This window comes from Mesoplodon bidens (assembly GCF_964165515.1).
Source record: "Mesoplodon bidens genome assembly, chromosome: 7".
NCBI lineage: Eukaryota > Metazoa > Chordata > Mammalia > Artiodactyla > Ziphiidae > Mesoplodon > Mesoplodon bidens.
This window is the reverse complement of record NC_138164.1, coordinates 53936127-53945452: the sequence shown is the minus strand read 5'-3', so window position 1 is coordinate 53945452 and position 9326 is coordinate 53936127. Positions and strand designations below refer to the sequence as shown.

General features: G+C 50.7%; 1 protein-coding gene across 2 annotated transcripts in view; it reads left to right on the top strand.

The window, feature by feature from the left end:
- The first annotated feature begins 1381 nt into the window (after nt 1–1381).
- Nucleotides 1382–9326, top strand: part of AMPD3 (adenosine monophosphate deaminase 3) — a 43878-nt gene continuing 35933 nt past the window's right edge. Inside the window, exon 1 of one of the 2 annotated variants that reach the window (XM_081238632.1) lies at nt 1382–1414. The gene's annotated coding sequence lies outside the window, so the exon portion shown is untranslated. Of the gene's footprint in view, nt 1415–1770; nt 1892–9326 lie in introns of those variants that run through there. The other variant, XM_081238631.1, reaches the window with a different exon arrangement.

Genomic DNA, 9326 nt, shown 5'->3' with positions numbered 1-9326 from the left:
AAAATTGAAACAATTTAAGATTATTGTTTCATCTTTACCAAACCCTGTAATGACTTTTAGCATGCCTTATAATACATAATGTATTTATATAGTTACATGTGCATATAACTTACAAATAAATTGTAAATATCAGGCTAGGACATAGAAGGAATAAAACTTGGTGCATGAATGAGACAATGTGAAAGCAGTTGCCACCATCAGGACACTAATGAATAGTTTCGCTTCCTCCTTCCTCCTTGGTGACTAACTGGTGTGAGATATGAAAGGGAGAAGGGGTGGGGGATAGCTCTCACGTGTGGCTTGGGGGAGTGGGTGGTGGTGCTGTCACGCAGAAGGCTGGAAATGTTACCTAATGAAATTTGGGTCCACTTGACGAACTACTGACCCTGGGTTGTGGTGAAGGAAAGTGCAGCATTTGTTGCAAGGCCAAGCAAGGCGGCTAAAGCTCAAAAGACCGGAACTCCTCGATGGATTTCAGGGAAGGGTTTTTAAAGACAGGGAGAGGGTAACAGGGTGGGTGATCAGATCCTGGACATTCTTCTGATGGGTGGTGAGATAATTAGGAGTCAACATCATCAACCTTCTGGTTCTAATTGTCTGGGGTCTATGTGCTTGTTGATCAGCATGCAGTTAATGCCTTCCACCTGGTGGAGGTTTCAGTATCTGCAAAACAGCTCAAGCATATGGCTCAGAATATTATCTATAGCCCTCGAAGAGGAACTAAAGGTCCTTGACTTTGTTTTATAGCTAAACTATTATTATTTTTGTCTTACTTGACTGTTTTCCTTTGCTTCTGCATTTTCTCACTTCTCTGATTAAATTTGGAACTCAGGAAAGGCCTAGGATGCTAAAGTTTTTCTATAAACAAGAGGCAGGTGGAGGACAGGGAGGGTGGGAGGAGTCTGTTCCTAGAGGGCCTTATAGGGTCCTGCTTGGTTACGGAAACACAGGAACAGGGGTAGGTTCTGGCACGTTCCTGGAAGGAAATTAGGAGTTTGAGTTTGGACACATTTCCTCCAGCCTAGGAACCTCTAGTGGAGATGTGTCCAGTTGGTTGGATATGCCATCTGCAGCTCTGGAGCATTCTGGGCTGGAGAGGAGTTTCCAGGGTCATTAGCAGGCAGGAGGTTTTAACATGGGAGTGGGTGAGATCCCCAGAAGGGGCAGGCAGCCTAGCAGTGGAACCCCAGAGAACACCACCACAATGAAAAGCCAGGCCCTGGAGGCTGAGAAGCTGCAGTCATTAAGGTGTGTAGAAAATCTGGAGAGAGAAAGGGGAGGTGGTTGCAAGCTCTGACTCTGGAAACTGTACTCCAAGAGTTGCAGGAAGGAAGGTGTGCTCAGCAGGTTCAAAGGCTGGGGAGAAGCGACTAGGGGAGGCTACAAAGCACCCACTGGCTTCGGCAACTAAGACGTCAGTCCGGACTTAGAGGGGCGGGTGTGTAAGCCAGAGCACAGGGTTGGAGAACAGAGACTGTTAGTTCAGCTCCAGGGAGTAAGTCACCTGTTTGGGGGCGCCGACCCCAGAATTTCTCCTTGGGACAAGTCCCGGCACGGGAGGAGGTTTGGGAAGATCCGAACATCGTGAGAAAAGCTTTGGGGCCCGGGGATGACCGCGGAGGCGAGGTCCGGGATGCCGGGCTGGACCTGACCTCCCGGCTGCGGCGGGCGCGCTTCCTGCTGAGGGACAGGGCGGCGGCCGCTGCGCCCCGGGCGCTCTCAAGTTTCCTTTCCTGTTGGCCGTGCGGCCCTGCGCTTCAGGTAGCGGCGGCCTGGCCGGGTGGGCGAGCGGCGGACAGGGCAGACTTCCGCGGCGGCGGCTCGGCCCGCGCCCCTCTGCCGCTGGCTCCTCTGCCGCTGGCTCCTCGCCTGTCCTCTGCTCCGCGCCCAGGTAGGTCACCGGCTGGGGCGGCGCGAGATCCCCGGGATTCTCCCCTGTGGAAGCGGCCCTTTTCCTCCCGCCCGGCGGCCCGGGAGCTCTGGGCTGGCGCGGCGCAGCACCGCGCCCCGGGACCGCCGGCCCCTGTCCCTGCCGCGGGGCGCCCCGCCGGCTCCCGCCCAGCGCCCGCTGTGGGGCGAGGCCTGGCCCGGGCTCCGCGGGTCGGCGGCAGGGCGGGGCAGCCCTTCTGCGGCGCTCGCTGTGCGCCCTGCCCCGCGCTGCCACCTGCGCTCCAGACTGCGGGCCGCCCTCTTCGGCCCACTGCATGGCCCTGTCCCCTGAAGCCCGTGGGTGCGCGCGACGCTGCCCTGCTGACCTTGGGCCCACGGCTCGCGGCCCCCGGCGGCCCACAGTGGGAGTCGGAGCGCCCCCGGGTCGGAATCTCGGCCCTGGGCTTCCCTGCCCGCTAAGGCGGCGGCTCCGATCCTGGGCTCATCCCCTGCCTGGGCCCTGGGCTGTGCTCCTGTCCCAGTCCCTGTGGTGGCCTGGGCTCCAGAGGCCTCAGGTGAGCCCGCCACATCTCGGCTCCCTGGCGACCAACATTGGATTCGAAAGGTTTAGAGAAATTATGGGACCCGGGACTTGCCGCCACTTAAGCGCCCGGACCACTTTCTAGTGCCTGAGGACTGGCCAGATACCAAGGGCTGAGGATTTCCACCTGGAGGCAGGGGGATGCACAGGATGGCTGAGTGATGGGGTCATTGGAGGCCTTCATCCTTACCTCTTTGGCTCTTTCCTGGCAAGGGAGGTAGGTGTACTGCATCTGGCAGTCTGCTTTCTGCCCTTGAACTTCCTGGTAGCTGCTTTGCCAGTGGAACTGCTTGACTTGGCTGGCAGAGGCCTCTGGGGTGAGTCTTGAGAGGCCCTGGAGTAGGAGAGGCTTGCTAACTAGAGTGTCACTTACACTAACTGTTGGGTCCTTGTATGTGGCTGGAAGCTTAGTGATGACAAATTAGCAAAGGAGCTGAGTGAAGAAAGCTGGAAGCACTAGTAGGAATTTCAGCATGGTCCTGAGCCCTTGCTGGCTATCCCCTTGGATGTGGTGACCAACATTTGGCCATCTTTAGGGGGGAATTGGCTGCAGCTGGAACCCTCATGGGAGAAATTCCTCCTCTGGCTGTGAAGCATCAGTGTTGAGTGGTAGTCAAGCCATAGGGCCAGGCAGACAGAGCCCCTGTCAGCACTCACCTTCTGGAGTGTTAGCAGGTTTGGAGTAGTTAGCCTGACCTGGCTGCAACTCTGAGGGGCCGGCTTACTCTGAAGATGCCGGTTCGGGGCTGTGCTAAGAATCATGGGACTTATGTGGGTGGTTTGCTGGAAGACTCTGGGACCTCTGAGCCCCACCCTCAGCCCAACCTTGGCTCTTTGGAGATCCTCAGTAAGGAGTGAGTGGCTCTCAGCAAGGTCAGGAAGCTCTTGGACAGGTGAGACCTGTTTTCCTTGTCCTCACACTAGGTGACTCACTCTTCAAATGGCTTTGAAATCAATCCCTGGTTTTGAAAATATGGGCAGATAAAATGTAGCCTTAGGGTTAAGCAGGGAGAAGATCTTCTCTCCCCGAAAGCTACTCATTGGCTTCCCTGGTTCTTCCCCCCAAATATTAATCCTTTATTTCTTCTGTGTGCTGCTGCATATCTAGGACAGGAGATCATGGCTTTGGGCTCTGATCTAGGAGGGGCTAGGGCCCAAGAGGATGGGCTCAAGGCTGGGGTGCTGGCCATGCAAAGTCAGCAAGAGGTATCACTCATAGAGGAGAAGGCTCTTTTTCCTGATCCGGTTTCACATTTGAACATGGTTGCCTTCTCCTTGCACCCAAATAGGAGTTGAGAGAGTACTTGTCACATGATAGTGTTCAGTAAATAATGTTGAGTGAAAGGATTTGGTGTCTACATGAAAGGTCATGTTCATTTTCCCAGCTGGACTTTCTCGCACCTGGTATCAGGGTGATAATGAGTCAAGAGATAATACTTATAAAGCACACATTATGTGCCAGGTACTATTCTATGCACTTTACACATGCCAACTAATTTGTCATGGCAACCTATGAGATTGGCACTGTTATTATCCCCATTTTAGAGGGAATAAAACTGAGCCAGAGAAATTAGTAACTTGCCCAAGGTCATGCAACTTAGTGGCGGGGCAGGAGTCCAACCTGGGTAGTCTGGCTTGAATCCATATTCTTAACCACACACTGAACTGACTCTTGACACTGCAATAGATAGATTCACCACTTAGCTCACTGACTCATTCATTATGTTATGCGTTCATTCATTCAACAAGTATTTCTTGATACCTGCTATATTCCAGGCATGGGGATACAATAGTGAATGAGGTGGGCAAGGTCTGTCATGGAGGTGATATATAGTGGGCAAAGCCCCTTTGCCCAACGCCTCTTTGAGTCATGCACACCTCAGAAATGAGAAGGAAAGTGGGCCCCTATAGGCCACCCTACAGCATCCTTTTGGGGATGGGGAGAGTCGTATCTTTTTGGATGAGTCATAATTTGATTCCAGCCTTTCCTGTTTGTTGGGGTTTTGTAAGGGACACTTAAGTGATAACAGTGAATGCAATCTGATTTGGCACAATAACTTTATGTCCTTGAACCTAATAAATATTGTAGGTCTTTATCTCATGGCAATGAAAAAAAAAATGAATGCAGTCTGGTCTCCTGGGTGGGAGGTGCAGGCCTGGGTCTGGTTATCATAGATTGTCTTTTTTTTAAAAGTCTATTTTTAAAAGTTGAGATATAGTTGAGGTATAATATTATATAAGTTACAGGTATGCAATATAGTGATTCATAATTTTTAAAGGTTATACTCCATTTATAGTTATTATAAGTTATTGGCTGTATTCCCTGTGTTGTACCATATGTCCTTGTAGCTTATTTATTTTATACATAATAGTTTGTACCTCTAAATCCCCTACCCCTATCTTGCCCCTCCCACTTCCCTCTCCCTACTGGTATCCACTAGTTTGTCCTATATATCTGTGAGTCTGTTTCCTTTTTGTTATATTCATTCGTATTTTTTAGATTCCACATATAAATAATATTATACAGTATTAGTCTTTTTCTAACTTATTTCACTTAGCGTAATACCCTCCAAGTCCATCCATGTTGTTGCAAATGGCAAAATTTCATTTTTTCTTATGGCTGAGTAGTATTCCATTGTATATATGTGCCACATCTTCTCTATCCATTCATCTGTTGATGGACACTGGGTTGCTTCCATATCTTGGCAATTGTAAATAACGCTGCTGTGAACGTTGGGGTGCATGTATCTTTTTGAATTAGTGTTTTCATTTTTTCAGATATATACCCAGGAATGGAATTGCTTGGTCATATGGTAGTTCTGTGTTTAGCTTTTTGAGAAACTGTCATACCGTTTTCCACAGTGGCTGCACAAATTTACATTCCCACCAACAGTGTACGAGGGTTCCCTTTTCTCCACATCCTCGCCAGCATTTTGTTATTTGTGGTGGACTTTTTGATGACAACCTTTCTGACAGGTGTGAGGTGATATCTCATTGTGATTTTAATTTGCATTTCTCTGATTAATGATATTGAGCATCTTTTCATGAGCCTGTTGGCCATCTGTATGTCGTCTTTGTAAAAATGTCTATTCAGGTCTTCTGCCCATTTTTTAATCAGGTTGTTTGTGTTTTTGATGTTGAGTTTATGAACTGTTTATATTGATATTTTGGATATTAGCCCCTTATCGGTTATATCATTAGCAATATTTTCTTCCATTCAGTAGTATCGTAGATTGTCTTAATGTTCCTTCATAAAGGAAAAGGCTTTGCGTTTGGGACCAGTGCTCCTCCATCCAGGGGGACTTCTGGGCCACGAGGAGCAGAGACAGGTTAGGCTCAAGGTGGAATTGTTAGGTCCTGAGCAAGGGTTGCCCTCCCAAAACAGAGCCACAGTTTCCTCCTAAACTGTTCTGGAGGGTCTTGTATCCCTACAGCGGGACCCTTGGCCATTGTCCCAACCTGTGTCATCTTAGTGGGTCTGCTGCCCGTCTCTGGACATGATGGAGTAGATCTCACACTGGTCACTGGGGCCCAGGAAGGCAGCTTTCTCCAGGTTGGAAAATGAAGGCTCAAAGTGGAAGGCATTTTCCAAAGCCTATGCCCAGGATATTAATGGGTATTTTTTCCCTATGGTGGCAGTGGTGGGAGGGTTAAATAAGTGTGTTGGGTTAAACAAAGTTAAGCAGCTTTCTTGACTGGAGGACTTCTCAGATGTTTAGAACCTGGTAGTAGGAATTGTGTGTGAATCCCCATAAAGGACTGTGGTATGCAGTACTGTCCAAGCCTTCTGACATTTTTATGTTGTACAGACTACACTTTGGAAAATGCTTGTTTAGACCAAGGGTATCCACGGTCTGGTTAAAGGTGCAGAATAAGATTCCTTGGATGTGCTGGGTCTAAGTCGGTTCTCAGATGCATGGGCTAGGATGCTCCCATGGCAGCCCCATCCTACATGCCCCCAACCCCGCCCCCCAAGCACACTAGCAGAAGGAATCATTTGCCTCTCCTCCCTCTGGCAGGATAGTACTAAGGGCTCCGGTTTTTTTTTTCCGTTTTAAGGTCATTTAATTATTTAATGAATACACATTACCCTCCCTCTAGGTTGCTTGTAGCCTGCTGGTTGCACTGTTTATGAAACAGCTGTGAGGACAGGGGGGTCATAATCTCTGGGTAGCTAAAGCCCAGCAGCGGCCTGAGGATCGTGTGTCAACCCTGTAATCCTGCTCTGTACCCACAGGAATTATTATGTGGGCTCAGGAAGGCACAACCTCATGATTGGACGTGAGGAGGTGACTCAGGCCCAGGTCAGGGCTGGAGCCAGCCTCCCGGTAAACAACTGGCCCCATCCTATCTGGGCGCTTCTCCCCAGGATTTCGACAGCACCACAGAAATAGCCCTTTTGCTCATGGTTATTTCCCAGACCCATGCTGTTGGTCTGAGTCCCGGGGAAGCTGTGTGTCTGTTGTGAGCTTCCCCACAGAGGACCATCCTTCTCCTAAACGGCAGATGAAGAGTGGAGCTTTGCGACCTGTGATGCTGTTGTGATCCACCCTGACTGCTCTGCGGGTCACTTGAGGCAGGGAGAGCGGCAGCTGTGGTGGCTGGGTGGCCGCGTCCAGCCGGCGCTCAGGAGGCTCCTCCGAGCTGGAGGCACACGTGGGAGCCGGGAGCAGCAGTAAGAAGGGGAGGCTGGGGTAGGTGGGCTTGGGTGGGTCAGGCGGGAGGCACTTCTTCCCTGGGTGTGGATGGGTGGGCAGGCACGTGTGCTCTGGCAGAGCTGGTCAGGCCGCCCTGTCACCTGTGATGTGCAGCTCTTTTCAGGGAAGAAGGGAAGGAATGAGACAGGGCATGCCCGTCTCTTCAGCCTTGCCTGCTCCTGCGCTGAGATGTCCCCTCCCCCTGAGTCCCTGTCCTTTCCAGTTCCTGGCCCTTCCCTCTTTTAGAGGGGGTGGGGAAAGGCTCTTATTGGCAACTGGCCCAGAGCTCCCCCCGCCAGTCCTGGGGTGCCCTCAGGACTGTTTGGGGGCCCTTTGGGGGACCCTCTGAGGGGACCAGGGCAGGCTCTGTGTGTGTAGACGACTTCCCTTGGTAAGATGAACCGGGTCACCAGGCCAAGCCCAAGGTGGGGTTCAAAACGGAAGCAGCACGGGTGATGGTATTGCAGTTAGTGCTCAGCTTTCAGGAGGGGTCTGGACGTTCGAGGGAGGCTGTGGCTTATCGTCTGTGGTTTGTCAGGAAGGCTGAATGCACGATTGCATTGGGCAGCAGTTGCTTTAGTTTCCTGCTCTGAAGAGGGCTGTGAACGGGGCCAGGACGCTGCATTCTGGACACAGCAGCCATGATAACTAGCATTACCTGGGCCCTGTAGGACTCTTGGAAACTTTCCACTTCCATTTCATATTCATGGAAGAATTTGCAGCCCAGGCTTTTCCTGCTTTTGCTGAGGGCTGTTCACAGATATGCAAAGCAGAGACCTCCCACCCCAGCAGCAGACAGAACCCGACTAGCTGCACTTACACTGACTCAGCTCAGCCTCCCTGGCAGCACACAGCCCTTGGCCCAAGTGCGTCACCTGGGTGGCATCCTCAGAATCAGCCATGGAGACTCCAGTGCCAGGCTCAGGTCTGTGTCATGGGTTCTAACTGTGGGAGTCTGGCAAGAGCAAGAAACAGCATCATTTGTATGAGGAGGGGATTTAAGAGGCACTGTGCTCCCTTTCTGGAGGGGTCATGATGCTATGAAAACGTTCCTGTTTGTTGAAATTGGTGGTGTTTTATAGCTTTCTGACTTCGGGACACTTTGCCTCCAAGCTCATTGGAGGGTATTGTATTATATGTAACAACGACATAAGCTGTATCACTAGCCAATGCGGGTGAACTCACAGTTGAGCCTCCTAAGCCTGCTGGCTTCAGCTGACAAGTGGTTGAAAGCCAGGCTTGAACTGGCAGCTGGAGCTGAAGCTCTGCTGGGCGTGTGTATGGTGGGCTTTCTTCCACATGCCTGGCCTGGCAGGGGTCTCTGGGTCTGAGAAGAGAGGCAAGCTCTGGAGGGAGGGGTTGGCAGGTGGGAGCTGTCTGCCAAGGATGTGCAAGAGACAGCAAATGTCCAGAAGGCTCCTAAGGCCCACTGACTTAGCCTAGCACCCCAGCTGGGTTACTTGGTCAATACTAAAGCATGGAATGGAGACTTCACCAATTATTTAAGACATTGGCAGTAGTTCTGTAGGAGATCCATAGGGATTCTGACAAAAAGGGGTCTATGGGGAGATGGTACTCTGTGATCCTTAAGTCTTTGGTGTGCCCTGTGTATCTGGGGTGAAGAGGCTGTGGAATGCAGCGTCTCCCTAATAACTGACCATAGGACCTGTTTCATAGCAACAGGTATTGACTTCTAGTGGGACCAAGTTTGGAGAAGACTGATGAAAGCTATTTGAGCTAAAGAAAAAGGAAGATCTTTTGTAGAAAGATGCATCCTGAAAAGTGTGTTTAGTTGACTTGAGCAAACTAAAAATGCTTCATGGAAAAACATGGCAGGATCTGGCGTAAGAGCCCTCAGACACAAAGGACCCCCCGCACAGTGCCCATTTCTGAGGGTACCTAGTGGGGTGTGGCTGGGTGAGGCCTGTGTGTGTTTGTGTGGGGTGTAGGAAGGTGGTGGTGGGCAGCTTCCATCCAAGGCAAGAACTAATGCAGAGATGGATCTCAGTGATGGAATTCCCTTTGGACCAGCCTCTCTCTGGTGTGGGTTAGGTGGGAGAGGACCCTGATTGCCAAAATCTGGGATGTAAAGGTTTGATTAGTTTTCATATTTTTCTCTTTTTATAATTTTTAAGTCTATTCATTTTCTTTCTATCTTT